The sequence below is a fragment of the Mustela nivalis genome, assembly GCF_964662115.1.
Source record: "Mustela nivalis genome assembly, chromosome: 17".
Classification (NCBI taxonomy): domain Eukaryota; kingdom Metazoa; phylum Chordata; class Mammalia; order Carnivora; family Mustelidae; genus Mustela; species Mustela nivalis.
In genome coordinates, this window is record NC_139036.1 from 6825787 (window position 1) to 6844778 (window position 18992).

The 18992-nt window shown below is 44.9% G+C and overlaps 1 protein-coding gene and 2 long non-coding RNA genes across 6 annotated transcripts in view; 1 reads left to right on the forward strand and 2 right to left on the reverse strand.

Annotated features, from left to right (window-relative positions):
* SHISA6 (shisa family member 6) overlaps nt 1-18992 on the forward strand; it is a 276674-nt gene that overhangs the window by 142820 nt on the left and 114862 nt on the right. The window lies entirely within an intron of this gene.
* Nucleotides 2547-10912, reverse strand: LOC309851471. 2 transcript variants are annotated; one of them, XR_014304792.1, is made up of 3 exons: nt 10853-10912; nt 3530-3611; nt 2547-3266 (listed from the first exon to the last, which is right to left on the reverse strand). It is a non-coding gene; the product is annotated as an uncharacterized lncRNA (long non-coding RNA). The 2 variants fall into 2 exon arrangements; XR_014304793.1 differs by lacking the exon at nt 10853-10912 and adding an exon at nt 3759-3894.
* Nucleotides 10914-12403, reverse strand: LOC309851472. Its single transcript, XR_014304794.1, has 3 exons — nt 11770-12403; nt 11340-11414; nt 10914-11117 (listed from the first exon to the last, which is right to left on the reverse strand). It is a non-coding gene; the product is annotated as an uncharacterized lncRNA (long non-coding RNA).

The following is an 18992-nucleotide window of genomic DNA, read 5'->3' on the forward strand; positions in this document are numbered from 1 at the left end:
CTATTTCAATGGTAGCCTTTTCTAGTAATGTAGAGAGTACAATTTCTCTAATTGGCATTATTATTATTGAGAGTTTAATCCTCCTTTGCCTTACTGGATCCCTTACTGGGCTTCTAGCAAATCTCCAAAGAGCCTCTCTCTCTTCCTTTTGACTTTCTTCTTGTCCAGAAACAATGCTACAGAGGACCACCATGTTGATTTGCCTGTAGTTCGTACTCTGACTTATCAGGGAGCTTTTCAGTGGTTTTCATACCTAGAGTGAACTTTTATTCCAACAGGAGTCTTAGATCTACATCTAGAATTACAAACTTGCTGCAATCTCCCCTCTTCTCTCTTCCACTTTTTATTCCAGACTGTTTTTGTTCACCATAGGGCTTATAGCAGGAGTGGAAAGACAACTTTCTGAGATTTGTTATATATATATTTTTTTTAATTAAAGGTCATTTAATATCTCAGCCTCTTCTGTTTTCTGGGTATGCTGGGCATGTAACTAGAAAGAACAGGGCTGGAATTAAAGCCAGGACTGTGTGATTGTAAAGTTTTTACTTGTATTCTACAACAGAGAGATAGACCAGGGTCATGGGATGTACAGGTGCATGGAGAAAGCTACACATGTGAGCCGTGTCTTTCTTGATCAGCCACAGTCCACAGCCTCCTCTGTAATGTGGTAGTCATTCCCTCCTTTTGCTTCTGACTATGGGAAACCCTACGTGCTGATTATTAATTCTACCAACTGCATATAGGACTAAATATTCTGTCATTGAGAGCTCTGGAATTATGTTATCACCCCCTTCCTCATTTTACTAGAGTGGCAGATCCAGGAGAACAGAAATCAGAACTTTTTTTGTTTGTTTAAGATTTCTTTGAGAGAGAGCATGTGCATGCAACATGAATGAAGGGGAAGGGCAGAGAGAGAGGAAGAGAGAGAATCTTGAGCAGAATCTGTACTGTACACAGACCCACACATGGGGCTTGATCTCAGGACCCTGAGATCATGACCTGAGTTGAAACCAAGAGTTGAATGCCCAAAAGACTGAGCCATCCAGGCAGCCCAGAATCAGAACAACTTCCACGGCAACACTGGGCCATGTGGAAGGTGAGAGATTTTAGCCAATGATGATGCAACTCTCAGGCAAAGAACTAGCTTAAACTCTGCTGGCAGTGTTCCCCAGTACAAAATAATTCTCAGGTCTAAGGACTTCTCTTAGGTCCCATTCCTCCTTTTTTTCCTTTTCTCTAGAATCTGATGCTATGGACTTCCCACTCACTTAAAAATCGTCTTTCATGACACTAGACTACAGCTTCTTTTGAATGGGCCTTCTTTGCTTCCTCTTCTGTTTATAATTCCCTTCCCTTACCCTACGAACCTGCACACTTTCCAAGCTCTGGGCTAACCCTTTATTCTTCTCTTTCTTAAAACTTTCCCTTAGAGAATGTACTTACTTGCATGACTCTTGGCATTATCCCTAGTTAAATATCCCAAGACCTGTCTCTCTTGCCTCTCTTGGCTTTTGGGTGCACTTTACTGATGAAAGCCTTTTCGTAGACATATGACCCTAGAAGTGGGGAAGGGAGAGACTTGTTTGCATTTTCTGCCATTTCTTCAAAGTCAGCACATCCTAAGGAGAACTGCGTCTTTCCTCCAAAACCAACTATTTTTTATGAAATTTCATGGATGTCACTTTCTCTTAGTTGCCCAAACTGGTAACCTGCGTATCACTTTTCCTTGATGACAATTCATTCATTTATTTTAGAGATACAGAGAGAGAACATGTGCGAGAGAGAGAGAGAGAGAGAGCACACACACAAGTTGGGGGAGGGGCATCAGGAGAGAATCTTCAAGCAGACTCCCTGCTGAGTGTGGAGCCTGATGTGGGGTTTGATCTCACAACCCATGAGACCATGACCTGTTTTCCTCAGTTCAAACCTTGTATGAGTAGGCTGCCTGGTATACTTAATCTTTCCCTAAATGTACAGTGTTTATTTTGTCTCCACAAAACCTAAATGTTTGTTTTCCCACCTTTTCAGTCATTTTAATGCCTACTCATCCTTGATGACTTTACACCAAGCTTGCTTTCCTCCACACACTTTAACCTCCAAGAGATTTTCCCGTGTCCAAGTTCAGGTAGCTCTTCCTAGATATCTGTAACCTGAAAAGTCATGTTTCTCCCCATATGGACTGATGAGGTAGAATATGGACAGGGAATCCACAACAAGCACTGCCATTCAGAAAAGGGAGGAAAGGGGGGCACTTGGAAGGCACTGGTCCTTAACAATTTTGAAACCTGTCTGAGCAGACTCTGTGAGCACAGGGCCCCTGATGTGGGCCGGGACTGTGCAAGTCACATGGGTGTGCCAAGCACCAGGATGGAAGGAGAACCAGGTCTGTGAGTAGACAGTATGGAGTATGTCACTTCTGGGCGGAACTCTCAGGTGCCGAGGTAGGCCTCAGTAAGGGAACACGTGGTGTCAATGGGACGGTGCAGGTTCTTCCCTTGGGTCAAGGTCACACAAGCATTTGGAGTCCTGGTAGCTGCACCCTGTGGAGGGAATCATGGCCTCACAGCCTCCTAACATTGACCTTGGAGCCCTGAAATGTCTTCCTCATAGAGAGGAAGGGTTGTAAGAGAGCTCCCGCCATGCGGTTTGGGGGTCCCTGAGAGGGAGCACCCCGAGAGCCCACACTTCTGGGTGGACATATTAATGCAACTAAGGCTTCATAAAGCACTCTACCTCTACCTGGAATCACTCAGGTAGAGAACAATCACTCCCAAGAATAAGGTTTCCTTGGAGAAAGTTCAGGAGCGGTTAGGGAACAGAGTAGGGTCCATGCATGTGTCTGTACCCTTTATCTCTTCCTGTGGGCACAGGCACTTCTCAGGAGCCCCTGGGAAGCATAAAGTGCCAAGAATCTGATTGGATCACTTTTCAGACAACTGGCAGGTCTGGAGGCTTGTTTTAGAAGTTCCGTAAGGGAGACCGCCAAGACTGCTGTCCCAGGTACTGACGAGATGGATTCTCAGGAGAGAGGTTGGAGACTCCCCGGGACCCCCTGTCCATGCCAGGCAGATCTGGAGATGCCCAGGCAGAGTGGGCTTGCCTGAGCGGAGACTGCAGTTTGGGTGGGTGTAGGCGTGGAGTGTCTGCGACAGGTGCTGGGGCCCAGCCAGCCTCTTCTCCGCTTGGACTAATTGGTTTCTCTTTCATTTTATGGAACTTGACAGCACTGGTTGTGGCTTTTCATGGTTGACTGCCCACGGTAGTACCTAATTACAGAGGAGATTTTTTTTTTAAAGCAACAATGAACACGTTTTCTAAATATGTTCCCAGTCCATTCCCTCCCTGGGTAATTGGACCCTGAGAGAAAGCAGGGCGGGGTTGGTGTTCCCAGAGGCCTCCTGTCAGCCAGTCCCAGGCAGGTCCCACCGGGGCCACTCAGGAGCACAGTTCCCCAGGAACTCCAAGGCAGGGTTGGTAGGGAGGGTGCCCGAGACCCCAAGGTCAGACTCCAGTCCCATGAGCCTCTCACCCGTGCTTTCTTCGTGATGACTGAGGTGCCCCTCGAGAGCTAGGTAGGAAATTATACACTTCAGACGAAGAAGCGAGGTGTTCTGTCAAAAGAAAAATAAAAATATCGAGCGGCTTCTGGGGAGATCAAAGCCAGACTCAGTCGAAAGCTCCTGGCATAGGTGATTCTGAGACTCTTTTCTTTGTTCTTTTGGAGAAAAGGGTAGTTGCACTCGGAACAGCATACTTACTCATCTGCCTGGTTGTTCTGTATTCATTCCGTGCATTTCATCCCATACTAGACTGGGGAAGGGTCTTTGCCCGAGGGTGCCCGGGCAAGGAGAGGCACCAGGGGATCTGGAGCAGGGTCCCAAACTGGCCCCCTGAAACCCAGAAGGAGGATAGAGACCATCCAGAGACTTCATGCCTCTGTATCCCCAACACCCCGCTGGGTCAGACACCACAGTCCTTCCAGCTGCCTCTCAGCAGAGGAAGAGGAAAGAAGATGCCTGTGGTTAGCTAGCGAGGCTATTTCCTTATGTCTGGCTGCCACCTCCATCTGCCCTCTCCCTGCTCAAGGAAGGCCTGGAAATCTCTACCAATTACAAGCTGCACGCCAGACGCAGAAGGAGGTCAGTGTGAGGCATGAATCACAGGGACTTCTCAACTGGAGAGACGTGCTCATAACCACCGAAGGATGCTCAAGGACACACCATAATGCCCTGTTGCACTGGGCGTGTGCATGTGCACACACACACACATACACACACACACACACATACATGCATGGACTCACACAAGGAGATTTAAACTCTTTGCCCCTTATCTATCCTTTCTGGAGACTCACACGGAAATTGTGTGTCACTTCACGCCACCAGAGTGACCTCACCTTCGGGCTCATGTTTAATCTCCATCTGTTCCTAAGGCCATGAGAAGGTGCTATGCAGGCCTCCCACGAAATCCCAGGGTCACATAATGCTCTCCTTCTCAGTGTGGGACAAGGGGGGAGCATCTGCCTCCCTCCCCCACTTCCCACACAGAGCAGAGAAATACTGCCCAGATCTCTCCATCATGGGCCCTCTTCTTCTGACTTGGCCTGCATGTTAGTACAGTGGTTTTTAACTCCGGCTGCTTGTCAGGTTCATCAAAACTTAAAAAAAAAAAAAAAAAAAAAAAAAAGGATGCATAGCTCTGATGGGTTCGTATCAGACTCTCAAGGTCATTGAATCATCCCCCCACCCAGGCCCCGAGGATGTGGTTAAGATACGGATTATGATCCCGTACACCTGCCACGAATGGGCCTGTGACTCAGCATTTCTGGCAAGTCCCCCGGGTGGCTGCTGGCTCGGAGACAAACTGAAAGAGTCCAAATTAGGGAGTTAGGGTTCTCAACCTGGAGTACAACCTCTGGGGAGCTTTTAAATATCCTCTCATCCAGGCTGACCCCCGACCGACCAATTCATAGTTACATCTTCCCATTACGCAGCCCTGGTTGAGCACCCCTGGTCCAAGAGCTGTTTCCTACAGGGCGGGGTCGGGGGGGGTTGTCTGTGTTCAGCTGCTTAGCTGCCATCCCAGCCACGGACCGGCTACCTATTCTCCAAAATCCATTTTCCAACCAGCTGGGCACTGCATATTTTTTTTTTTCCAGACGGCTAGACAATACATATTATCATCACAGAAGAGCTCGTCGAAACATCTCCCTCTCTACAGATAACCAACAGCACTATTAGCCAAGATCGTGGATCGGGTACATTCTCTTTACACAGAAAATTAATTCTCAATTGTCAGCAAATGCTCTCTTGGCTTCACTCCCTCTCCTGGAGAAGTCGCCCTTGTACAGTTACACAACCCCATAGCCATGTGGTGTGTAGACACGCCACATGCCTGGGATGAGCCTCTTCAACAATCCCTCCATTTTTGACTTGGCACCATTTTCGACCTCTTGGTCCTTCCTTTTTTTTTTTTTTTTTAAGATTTTATTTATTTATTTGACAGAGAGAGAGATCACAAGTAGGCAGAGAGGCAGGCAGAGAGAGGGAGAAGCAGGCTTCCTGCTGAGCAGAGAGCCCGATGCGGGACTCAATCCCAGGACCCTGAGACCATGACCTGAGCCAAAGGCAGCGGCTTTAACCCACTGAGCCACCCTCTCTTGGTCCTTCCTTAAGAACCCTGAGGATTGAGGATCTTGCTTCCCTATATCTTCCGCCTTCTTCGGTATCATCTGAACTTCTGTTCCCAGCATTGTTCATGAGGCCTTTGCCCACCTTGTTGGCCTGGCAGGCTCCCACCTGTCTTTCAGCTCTTGCTGTCTGGGCTTTGGGAGGACCGCATCTCCCCAGACCAAGACAGGCACTGCCATTCTAAGCACGGTGTGTGCTCTCCCAGCAGTCCCTGAGGCTGTCTGTTCCAACCCTCGGTATATGGTGCTGTATTTGCTGAGTTCCTAGTCTGCTTCTCCCACTAGATGTGAGCTTCTCAAGAGTGGGAGTGGCATACCCACCTCTCAGTCCACACCATCTTGCACAATGCACAGAACATAGAGGCTCGAACAGCATTTATCGAATAAACCAAGAGTTCCTCTCCTCTTTCGTGCTTTTCTCCTTCTTCTTTTTCTTCTTTTTCTTCTTTTTCTTCTTTTTCTTCTTTTTCTTCTTCTTCTTCTTCTTCTTCTTCTTCTTCTTCTTCTTCTTCTTCTTCTTCTTCTTCTTCTTCTTCTCCTTTTTCTTCTTCTTCTTCTTCTTTGGTCTTCCTACTGCATTGTACAAAAATGTACAGAAACTGATCTGCTTGAGCATGATTCTGACTGGCATGTTTGCTCAAATCAGTCCATACCCAACGAGAGTATAATTGGAATACCCAGTTCTTCCAAAACCCTGCCAATCATTCTGCTGTGCAAATAGGCACAGGTGATTGGTTCTAATCAAAGTCATTAGGGTGGTTCTGGAATGATCCTGCTGCCATATGTAGATAATTATGGCAGAAGTCTAAATTTTGGATGCTAGCCAATCCAAATAGCATTAGCAGGAAGAATTTGCATAGAACAAAAGGAGAAGGATGGCACAGTGTTTGGACATAAATAATAATGACTGGTATTTATATAGCATTTTCTATGAGGCAGGCATCCTCTGAGTGGTTTCTGTACATTAGCTCCTTTACTCAACAGAACAGCCCTATGAGAGAAGTACTCAGTGGCATAGGTGGGCAAACTAAGGCCTCAGGAGAGTAGGTAACCTGGCCAAGATTCTACATCTAGTAGTAAATGGTAGGTCTGTTGGGACCCACTAGATTAGTTTCACGTCAGTGCTCTTCCCTGATACACTGCACTAGAGAGCGGGCTCCTTCTAGAACAGAACATCAATCACATGTCTCAGTGCGACTGTTAGCATTCCCCATAATTCATGTGTTAGTAAGAGACCTAACTTTATCCCTGGAAGCAGAATAGACTATCTTATTAGAGTAACAAGCCTCAAATCTTAGGTATACCAGTTGGCTTTCTTTCTTCTCTCTCTCTCCCTCTCTCTCTCTCACACACACACACACACACACACACACACACACACAGGCATACTCATCTGTCTGGAAGGAGAGACTCGGGAACCTTCAATGGACAGCTTATCTATAAAGGCAAATTAAATTTTTTTTCAGAGTAAGAACAGTGCTGCTATTTTCCTAGAATTTTATTTCCTTTGGATATTAGATTGGCACACCAGAAAAAAAGGCAGTTTGGCTGGTGGTTCCTAATTCTAAAAGACTTCTGTTAATGATACCTCTGTCTGTCCTTACTTGATGGTTCTTTTGGGGTCAACCAGGAAGCTATGGTTCTTTTGGGGGTCAACCAGGAAGATAAGACCCCTCATGTGCTCTTTGGGCTGGGGTCAACCAGAAAGCTAAGTCCCCTTTCCCCATGAAGAAAATTAGAGTGAGGGGTCCGTGTCCCATAGTCCCTGTGAAATGAATTGACCCTCATCCTTGGAGATTTTCACCTTTTGTGAGAACCATTTTGTTGGTAACATCACATTTGAAAAAGGAGTCAGTATTTTTTGCATGGCCATTTCTTCCAAGATGTGGTCTCCCTCATTATAAGCAAATATGACATGATATGCTCAGACCAGGTAGACGCACCACTTCTTTCCATCTCTGAGGTCAGTGGGAGAATCTGGGAGCTGATATTTTTAACAGAGTTCCCTGCAACAGACCGTTCCATGAAAGAAATGCACCCAGCAAGGTAAGGACTTTACAATTCTCTGTCCATTTTATGCCACATGGGAAATCATTATAACTTAATTATTTTAAAAAGAAAAGTAGTGTCAGTATCTTTAAAGCAGTGGCTCTCAAAGTGTGGCCCCCCAGACAAGCAGCATCTGCATTACCTGGAAACTTGGAGAATATGCGTTCTCCAAGAATGTCCATTCTTGGGTTCTAGTCTAGACTAGTCTAGACTTCCTGACTCTGGGGTGGGGATTCACAATGTGTGTTCTAATAAGCACTCCAGGGAGAACCACTGTCATAAAGAACTAAGATATATTACTAGATCATCCATCTTAAGATATGATCTCACCCAAGTAGATGGACGCAAACAGTACATTATTTAAGTATCATGCCCTCAAAGGATATCCCAGCCAATATGTTAGCTAGGAATGGCGCTCTGTCCCAGGCATAAAGCAAATTGTAAGGAGCTCGACATAAGCCCCTGGGAAATTGAAGCCATTCATTTATTAGACCCCAGAAAAACACCTCCTCGGTGTACAAACCATTATTTGCCCATTGATCAAGGCAAGGTAGGATGGGTTGGAGGTTGATGATTAATTCAGATGATTCTTACTTAGAGGAGCTCAGCTGTCTTCCTTGCTAAGATATTAAAATGGAAGATTCTGAAAGTTAATTCAACCAGGGACTTTAATCACCCAAGGTGATAGGATGCACTGAGAGACTGTAAAGATTGGGGGCCCATGTCAAATTCGAATGTTACTGCTTTTAACTGGGGCTATTGCAAGACTCACAGAGCAAATGGAACAGGCACAGTGTGATCTTTAAAATTAGTTACAAAGATCAAAACATTAAAAAAAAAAAAAAGCTGGAGTGATTTTCCTGAGCATAAAAATGTATCCTTTCAGAAAGAATTAATTTGATAAAATTACTCATTAGGCCCATGTCTCATTGTGTCATTATAGCTGTAGTGTCTAAAATAACTTCAACTTTTGGAAGAAGCCGGTACAACATCTAAGTTACTTAATTAGGTCAGACAGTAACTAACTTGTCTTTCCACTACTGGTCTTTGGAGTATATTAGTTACAATCATCCTCTGTTGGTTTGAGAATGTTAGTGTTTCCAGGGGGGTATCATTCCAACCATGTACGGATAACGTCATAAAGGATCAGATTTTTGCAACCCCCCAATCCCCCACCCCCCCGCCACCGGATGACAACACCACAGTTGACCTGGATAGACCAATGGTCATGACCTAATGTGTTGCTTTTAATACACATATCTTTGGTCATTTTCCTTTCTCTGAGTTCAGGGCTACCAAGATGAAAGGTTTATATAACGTTGGAAAGAAAGTGGTAAGGAGTCATAGGCTCACAGAATTCTTTGTGTTGGTAGAAGAGTTCAGCTCTCCTCAACCCCTTCTGTTGGTGTAGCCACAAGCTGTGGGTTAAGACCCAGGAGACTTTTAATCTTCCAGAAGTTCAAGCACTCTCCTTGATTTCTAGACCTTCCTTTAAACCAGACTTAACTCCCCGAAGTTGCAGTCCATAGAGGAAGGCTCTCGGAAGGATGGCTAACGCCTTTGCAGCGCGAATCCCCCTGACCAGTACTGTCACCAAGGAGACTGGATGGGCTTACCCACTTCTCTGAAGCAATATCAATTCTTGAACAGTGCTTTGTGCCCATAGGTTCTCCACCTTGGTCTTTTTCAGACTCATAACAACTCTACAAGTTAAGTACACATGAGGAAAAGGTAGCTCAGAGACACCAAGCACTTTGCCCAACGTCACGCAGTTCCTAAGGGGCAGAGCAAGCTTCTGAGCTCAGGTCCAGTTAGTCCTGGGGTTAGCGTAAGGTCTAACTCTGAAGTCCAGCATCTTCCCTGGCCCTCTTTAGGAAAGTGGGTCACCCCAATACACTGCCCTTCAATAACCCACTGATCATGGGGAAGATTTCGTAGGTTCATGTGAATCAGTCTTCTCTTGGTGCATCTGTTAGGTCTGGGATGCCCCAGGCATGCACTATGCCAGTCTGGTTGGTTCTAGAGATAGTTTAGGAGGTAGAGATTATCAAAGTACATCCCTTAGATCTATGGCATTAATGCTCCCTATGAACAGGTTGGAAACGCACCTTATCAGACCCCACTTGAGACTTACTGATCAGAAATTCCAAGGGTAGGGCCTGGGAATCTGAGTTTTGGCAAGTCATCCAGATGGCTCTGCCGGATAAGCAAGGTCAGAGAACCACTGGTCTAACCTCTCCATCTTGGGGAGAGCAATGCCTATTTCCTCTTCCACCCTGTGACTAGGATTTTCCTCTGGGTACCTGAGGTTTTATTCACCACACATGTGCCCCTAGGAGGCCAATGGGTATGTTCAAGTGTCTCCAGGCTTTCTGGGATACAGGGACTTAAAAAAAAATAGGAAAAAGCAGAAAAATTCTGCCTCTCCCTTCCATGTTCTCTAATAAATACCCACCCCTTTATGATTCTCCTTCCCAAAAGGAACTTGGTTTTCTTATTCCCTGGAATCCCCCCTGCCCCTGACAAGGATATTTAAAGAAGATAAGAAAAAAGTTGTCTCTGACTATGTGAGGCTGTTACTTATTAACAGCACGTTGTAGTGGAAGGATGAGCTGTGGAGACCTCTGGAACTGTGGTTAAATATCATTTCTACTGGCTTTGAGATTTTGGGAAAGAATCCGTTCAAATCTCTGAACTTTTTCTTTTCCTCCCATTTTTGATGCAAAGAAAATAATACCACATAGGGCTGTTGTGGAAATCATATGATGTGGAAGGTGCCTAGCACAGTGCCTGACATCTTATAAATAACAACTGTTACTATTATGGAGAGTGAAATGGTCTTATTTTCCTGGGCGTAGAGATAAGGAAGCCTCTGGGTAAATGTGGTGTGTGTTCCTTGGGGATCAAATTTATTTCTTGGTAAACAATAGAAATATGATATATTAAAATCAGGATTCCATTGAAGCTCTCCCATGTGCTTTTGAATTTTGAATGGAAAGCAGGTCTTGAAGAAAATCTAGACTTCAGAAAACTGGCTTTATCCCTTTGTATCCAATCCTTTCTGGTAGCCCCACCCTTGAGCATTGTGTCCTTCCCGCTTGCCCTTACTCATACCTCAAAGGAGCAATGTGGGAAGCGCTAGAAAGGAGGACTTCAACCTGTGGGTGAAAGCTGTAAGTAGGCAGATGATGGTAGAGCTGGATGTCACTTCCTAACAATTAGGGAGAGAGGGTCTGTGGTAATGGGGAGCCTTCTGGAGATGTCGTAAGTGGGGTTTGTGGGAGGTCGGTAGGAGTTGGTTCCTCCCACATCCTTCCCAACCATGAGAGCCTTCCAGGTAGGATTCTTCCCCTAGCAGCTTGGCAGGTAACACTGGTGCCTATTTAAATGAGTGAAAGAATGAGTAAGTGAATGAATGTATGAGCAGCTGCCCTTTGGTTCTCTACCCCCAGGCCACTGTACCCTTCTATACCCACCATCACTGAGCACCCTAACTCCACTCAGACTTTCAGTAGCACCCTCACTTTCTGGTTGGGATTATGCAAGTAACAGAGCTCCAAGTAACAGAAAACCAGCCTTGAACTAGGAGGAGCTTATTTACCTGACAAAATAAGGCGTCTTGTTCTTTTCCCTCATGGTTGCTTAATGGCTGCGGAGTTCCAGCAATCACATCATCCTGGCATTCGAGGGCAGAAGAGCAAGGATAAGAGGGGAGTCCTGCCAACGGATACCTGCTTCTGCCTCCCTGTCACTTCTCCACGGCTCTTGACATACCATCCCAAACTGGGACATCAGCAACCACCATTTATGTTTTTTTTAAAGATTTTATTTATTTATTTCACAGACAGACATCACAAGTAGGCAGAGAAGCAGGCAGAGAGAGAGAGAGGAGAAAGCAGGCTCCCTGCTGAGCAGAGAGCCCAATGGGGGGCTCGATCCCAGAACCCTGGGATCATGACCTGAGCTGAAGGCAGAGGCTTTAACCCACTGAGCCACCCAGGCGTCCAGCAACCACCATTTATTTGACTCACGTCTATGTGGGGAGGCAGCTGGGGCAGGCTCGGCTGGGCACGGCTTTTCTCTGTGGGGTTTCCTCATGGGTCAGCAGGGTGGGTCATTCTCTGAAGGGGGCACTGGGCCACATGCCTGTCAGGCTTCCCTGAGCTTGTCCTGCCCGACCACCCAGCAGCATTTCCAGGAGAAGGTCGAAGCCGCTTCGGGACCAGTCCATCACTTTGCCCTCCTCTGTGGGCCAAAGCAAGTGACAAAGCCAGTTCAGCTGCGAGAGCTAGAAAAACGGAGGCCGCCTCCTCATGGGAATGACTGTGAAGTCACAAAGCACAGAGATATGCTTCCGCGGAGGGCCAGAGAAGGGAGCCCATTCATCAAGGGCAGACTCATTAGCCAGAACTGAAACTGGCAAAGCGCCTTCCTTCCTGCCTCTGCCCTCCCCCTCCCCCTTCTCTTTCTTCCCTCTAAGCTTTACCAGACCGAGTCATAATGACAAGCCAGGGAAAAGGGGGGCTGGGAAAGAGCACTGGGATAATGCACTTCGTAGTACCCATTGTATCACTGAACCCCCTCCCTGACTTTGCTAATAAAGTTCTTCTTGGACCCGTATCTCTATTAGACTGTCAGAAACCTCAGCCCCAGTGAATTCCTGTGGATATACCCCTAGAAGCATTCATTTTGGCCCAGGCAGCCCTCAAAACCGGTTCCTGTTGAGGTGTTGAGGGAGGGGGAGACACACAGACAATAGGCCTCCTTTCTTCCCGCTGCCCCTCCCAGCCATTGAAATGTCAGTCAGCGCTAATTCTTGCAAAGTATCTGTGAGTACAGAAGGGCCACCTTCCCCCCCGCTGTGTTCCTAGCTCTCCCTAGGAACATACTCTGTGATAAAGTATGAAAGGAGACCTTCAAAAACCCGCATATAATAATACGTCTCCCTAAGGATTTTTACTTGAAAGCCAAATGATTTGTAAATGGCATGTAGGTAAATAATCAGTCTGGATGCAGAAACTTGCTGGCTACATTGGTATTTCAGGGACTATATGTGTGTGTGTGTGTGTGTGTGTGTGCGCGTGTATGTGTGTGTATACTCTGAAGGTAAGGCTATTGTTCACAAAGGAAAAAAACTGATAACCTCATGATCTAAAGCTTATAAAATCATAGTGAGCATTTCTTATGTATTTATTATGTACCTGGTCAAGTGCTAAGCTTTGGCAGAATCTTTTTTTTTTTTTAAGATTTTATTTATTTATTTACTTGACACACACAGAGAGAGAGAGCACAAGCAGGGGGAGCAGCAGGCAGAGGCAGAGGGAGAAGCAGGCTCCCCGCCAATCAGGGAACCTGATACAGGGCTCTATCCCAGGACCCTGGGATCATGACCTGAGCCCAGGCAGACGCTTCACCGACTGAGCCACCCAGGCACCCCACAATGATAGTCCGATTTAATTTTCAAACTTTCTAACGAAGTAGGAAATATCCCTGTGTTTACATAGGAGGTGTCTGATCTGGAAGATAAGTTTTCTAAGATCACTCTGGAAGAATCAGGATTCAATTTCATCTCTGTCTGACCGCAAGCCCTTATTTCTAACCAGGAGAATGCACCGTGTTCTATTTATTTATAATCTGTGGTGCAAAAGTAATTAGAGTAAGCCTCGAAAAGAATTCATGCTTCTAAGTATCCACTGACAGTCTTGACTGATGGAGCCCTGTGCCTGTGTGAGAGCCAAGACACTCAAAATTCAAACAAATGCCTAAGTTACTCAGGGCTCCAATGACCACGGTGCTGTTGAGCAGACGAGAATATATTACCTAAGATGGATGATTATTGATAATTGTAAAAGGTGTAAACAAGATCTTTATTAATGAAGCAGTTCATTAGCTATGTCAGCTTTGCATATCAATCTACAGTTATAGGTCAGGAGCTTGTGGTGGGTTTTGCTATTGTTTACTGCTTGGTTTTTGTCTCTGTGCCCCAAGGTTTTGGTGTCCTCCAACAGATTAGTGTGTCCTAAACCATGTTCACAGAATATTACCTTTATGATGTGTTTGTAGGAGTCCCATGAACCAAGAAAAAAAAATGGCCCCACAACCAAATAAATTTATAAAAGTTAGGACTCGTTAACATTTAAAGTTTATTGCTTTACTGCGTGACTTATCAGAGCCGTTTGGTGCAGTCTGCATCATGGCCCTCGGAGATGGCAGTAGAATTGGCTTGGTTGGCCATACCTATTGGATGATGGTAAATACTGTTTGATTACAGGTCAGTCTGATCTTGTTGGTTGGAGTTCATAAATGAGAGCAGACCTGTAGAGATCTCCAATCCCACTCATGCATACCATGTCTCATGTGTTTTTAAATTATTTTCTTCTCAACCTTCTAAAAATTCTTTTCAGTTTGAACAAAAATTACTTTGCTTTTGGGAGATTCAGGAATTACAGGAGCAGCTGGCTGGCTCAGTTGGGAAAGCATGTGACTTTCTCTTGGGGTTGTCAGTTTGAGCCCAACAGGGGTTATAGAGATTGCTTAAATAAACAGAGATTTAGGACGTCCCATGTTTGTTTACCTAAAGAAACATAATTTATGTGTTAGCTTTTAAAGACCAAAGCACATTTACTTGACTCTTTGTATATACTGATTACATGCAAAAGTGTGATGTCTCCTTGCTAAGACATCACTTCACGTTTCTGATGCCAAATTTGAGAAAGACAACTGAACTGCGGGGGGAGGAAACTACCTTTTCTGGAGGGATTGTCATGTTTAAGTCCTTCTTATGTCTGGCTTAACCCTTTCAGAAGCCCTGGAGGTGGGTCTTTGTGTTTTCACTTTGCAACTACAAAATTTGCATCTCAGAGATACCAAACTATTTAAACTTACACAGATAGTAAGCATTAAGACTCAGGATATAAACCACATCCTCAACCCAAATCTATCTGACCCTAAAATGTGTAATCCACTTCTTAAGCAAAAACAAAACAAAACAAAACAAAACAAGAAAGAAAAACACCACCAACCCAGAAGAATGAAAATAAAATGATAAGAAAACTACCACTTAGAAACAGGTTTGATTGACAAAGGATAGTAATAATAGCAACAATTGCTATCATTTTACCCCTGTAGGACTGAAGAGGCTAAAAGAGAAAATAACCGGTATCTATTTAACCAGAAAGAGTAAGAAACTCATCTAGTCTGTTGGCTAGGTTTGAAAATTAAGGACTGGTCCTTATAGCTTGACTAGGATTATTTTCAGAAAGATCATACTATTAATTAAGAAAATAGGTAATAAGGGGCGCCTGGGTGTTTCAGTCAGTGAAGCATCTGCCTTCGGCTCAGGTGATGCTCCCTGCTCAGGCTCCCTGTTCAGCGGGGACTCTGCTTCTCTCTCGGCTCCTCCCCTCGCTCCTGCTCTCTCTCTCAAATAAATAAAGAATATCTTTAAAAAAAAAAAAAGAAGAAGAAGAAGAAGAAGAAAGAAGAAAGAAAGAAAGAGAAAGAGAGAGAAAGAAAGAAAGAAAGAAAGAAAGAAAGAAAGAAAGAAAGAAAGAAAGAAAGAAAGAAAGAAAGAAAGAAAGAAAAAAGGTTGAGGTGCCTGGGTGGCTCAGTGGGTTAAATCTCTGCCTTCGGCTCAGGTCATGATCTCAGGGTCCTGAGATTGAGTCCCATATCAGGCTCTCTGCTCAGCAGGAAGCCTGCTTCCCTCTCTCTCTCTGCCTGCCTCTCTGCCTACTTGTGATCTCTCTCTCTGTCAAATAAATAAAATCTTAAAAAAAAAAAAAAAAGAGGCGGTAAAATTCTTGTATTGGCAAGAAGAGAGAGTTTGTTCAAAAAATATGAAGTAGATGGAAGTAGTTGGCTACAATATTGAGTAATTAGTGTCTGGAACTTCTGGTTGCAGGATTATGTAAGACGATGGTCCTTATCACAACATGACCTTTGGTACCATCTGATGACCAAGTCATTCAGAGAAATGGCACTGCAGGTTCACCTTGATACATGGACAAAACAGTGAGATGCCCTTGGCCTTTTGTAGATGGGGGCCACTTCTGAGATGTTACCTTTGGTCATATCAGGACTTAGCTAAGATACGTCATATCATCTTTTGTCAAAGTCACTGCTGGCATTTTGGCCATGGTAAGAATAGAACCTTTAGAAGTCGAGCTGAGAGTGTGGGTCTTTTTGGAAGCAACACAGCAGATCAGTAACTGGGATGGATGTTCCCATCTGAATAAATCCAGCATCTATCTTTCGATCAGGGACGAGATCTAGGACTTAGCTTGGTCATTTTTAAGGGAAGGGTGACAAGGGGGAGGACTTGAGAAATAAACACCAACGTGCCCTCCCCATCTTGTGAGCCAGGGGTACAGGTTGAATATAAGCCACATATGGCCTCCAACTTGAAAACAAGGAAATACCTTCCAAATATAGGAAATAAGACTGAATATGTCACCATATCTCCCAAAAAAAAAAAAAAAGTGAAATATATTTTGGTTCTTTATGCCCTGTGACTACCCTCTCTACTTGACTGGGATCTGCTCTCTCAATGTCATCTCATGGTGGATATTTTATTAGTAGTGTTCTTGGGGCACCTGGGTGAGTCAGTTGGTTGAGCATCTGGCTCTTGGTTTTGGCTCAGGTCATCATTTCAGGGTCGTGAGATTGAGTCCCCACTTGGGTTCCATGCTCAGTTTTTCTCCCTCTGCTTGAGATTTTCTCCCTCTGCCCCTCCCCCTGTGTGCTCTCTGCCTCTTACTTTCTCCCAAATAATAAATCAATAAATCTTTATGAGTATCATCCTTCTTGGCTCTATCTTATTGTATAAGAGACTTCTCTGTTACACATTTCCTCCCACATCCCCTTCTCAACCATCCCCATCCTGCCCCTCAAGACACACACACACACACACACACACACACACACACACACACTCTCTCTCTCTCTCTCTTTGGCTTTATTCCTGGCTTCATCACTGAACAGCTATGTGATGTCTCTTAACATCTTGGAGGCTATTTCCTCATATACCAAAGAGAAGTAATAACTTCTCTGCCCACGTCATGTTGCAAACTGAAATGTGCTATCTAAATATAAGTTTGTTGTTGTGACTATTACTGCCCTGTGCCCACCTTTCCCAGCGGAGCATAAGCATGCCCCTGGTTGAAGCTGTCAGTCATTGCGTGTGCTGAAAAGTCTGATGGAGAAAGAAGCACCTCTCCCTCCCACCCCACCCGCCCACTGTTACCGTCACATTCTGGAGTCTATGATGGATTTGTTCTTTTCCCTTTTAACTACTTGAGTGGTGTTTCTGGTCAGTGGAGAGCATTTCATTTCTATTGCATTTTCATCTGCTCCGTGATTGCTGCTAATTGGGGACCTGCCTGTCTTTCCATTTCTCTGCTCACCTGGCTTTTCTTCTGTCTTCCTGGGAGATGGGAGGCTGCCGGGAACGTCAAGGGATATGAGTAAGCTGCAAGATTTAACAAGGAGCTAGGACAGGAAAGGCAGGAACTAAGAAAGATGGACTGTTAGGACAATTTGGAAGGTGTTGGGATAATTTCAGAACAGCTTCTCCATTGCTATCATAAATTCACTTAATAGATGTCATCAGATCGCTATTAGTCAGAGAACCTCAAGTGAACCATTAGGGATTTGGGGCAAGGTGCAGACATCTCCATGTGGATGTTGAAAACACCAGGTCCACATTTCTTCAATTCTTCAAACACTACCAAGAGATTTCTTACTCCTATGCCAAAACCACCTGCAAAACCGAGTACCAAAATAGTAACCTATAAATGTAACTAAACACAAGCATTGCTTTGGAAGGAGGGGACACAGAGTAATAGACACAACCTGGGGCTGGAATTCAGGTGTGCCTTTATGTGACATTTCTGCTGCCTTCACCCTGGATGACCTTAAACACCAATAACAATCATCCAGCAAGCTTCAGAGTGGAACACATCTTCATGGTCATCATCTCGTGGTTCCGCTGGTGACTTAAAACAAGCACATGGAATCCGACTAAGCCCAAGTCCTGCCCCGTCAGGAGAGCTCCAAGCAAACCACTGATGCTTGCGATCTCCATTGGTTCCCATATGTGTAATAGGGTTAGTGAGGCATGCACATACGGTTATTCTGAGGGTTAACTGTGACCATGTGGGTAGAAGTGCTTTGAAAAATCCAAAGGATTATGTAGCAGTTTGTGGGATTTTAGAAGCAAAGGAGGTTTTGGACCTTCTACATGTAGGGTTTGGGCTGAAGGCAGTGGGAACGGAGTCTGTAAATCAAACAGAGAAGGAAGGTATTTGGAGTGATAGCGTGTAGTTCACGGGCTGAAGAACAAAGCTGAAGATCTGAGCTCAAAAACTATCCAGGAATAATTGACAAGTAGAGAAGGAGGGGGGCCAGAGCTACAGCTGTAACATGCCCCATTGGAAGAGAATGATTGGACATGGTTCTTGTCATAGCTGGACCCATCGCTACCTTTGCTGGCCCCAGGAGGAGTTGATGCTGCCACCACCCAAATTAACCCTACATGGTCACTTGCCTTATTGCATCATAGTAGGAGGAAGCAAGATTCTGTCTCTTACTTCTCTTGGGAACTCTCCCCAGTTGGGAGTGGTGTTCCGAAGTCCATTTCGGGCATGTTCTTTTAAAGAACCCACTCAGAGCCTACAGATGATTGCTAGCTGAGCTAAATCCCATGTCTCTGCCTTCCTCATCTCCTAGACCCTTTCACCATTTTATGTTCCCTCATATCAATGCCTTCAGTCTTTTTAATGAATATCCAATCTCTCCCCTATACCAGGCATTGCAGGGGATTCCTCCAGCTCTCCAATTTTAAGATTTTATGATTAAGTGTTTCCATGTAGCATTTTCCTGGGGATAAAGCCCTATGTTAAGAACACTGTTTCCACAATGAAATTTTAGACAGCCTCCAATTTAAAATGAAGATGACTATCAGAAGTATCGTGCAGATTCAGCAGAGAGGCGTGGCTGGAAAAGATAATTTTCTCAACAAAAAGAAGGAGGAAATAACAACACCAAGGGGATTTCTCAGGCCCCATCCGTTTCTACTGTTAAACTTTATTATATAAACCAAGAAGGAGGGGTTGTACAAGTCAAGGACATATAGCCCATAGCATCAATCTGGAAGTTGACTTGCCTGGATCTTCTACTGCAAGCTATTTCTACAAACCCTCTCCAGTTTGCATGTGTCCAGGACCAAGATACAATATGGTCATGGGGTAGAAAG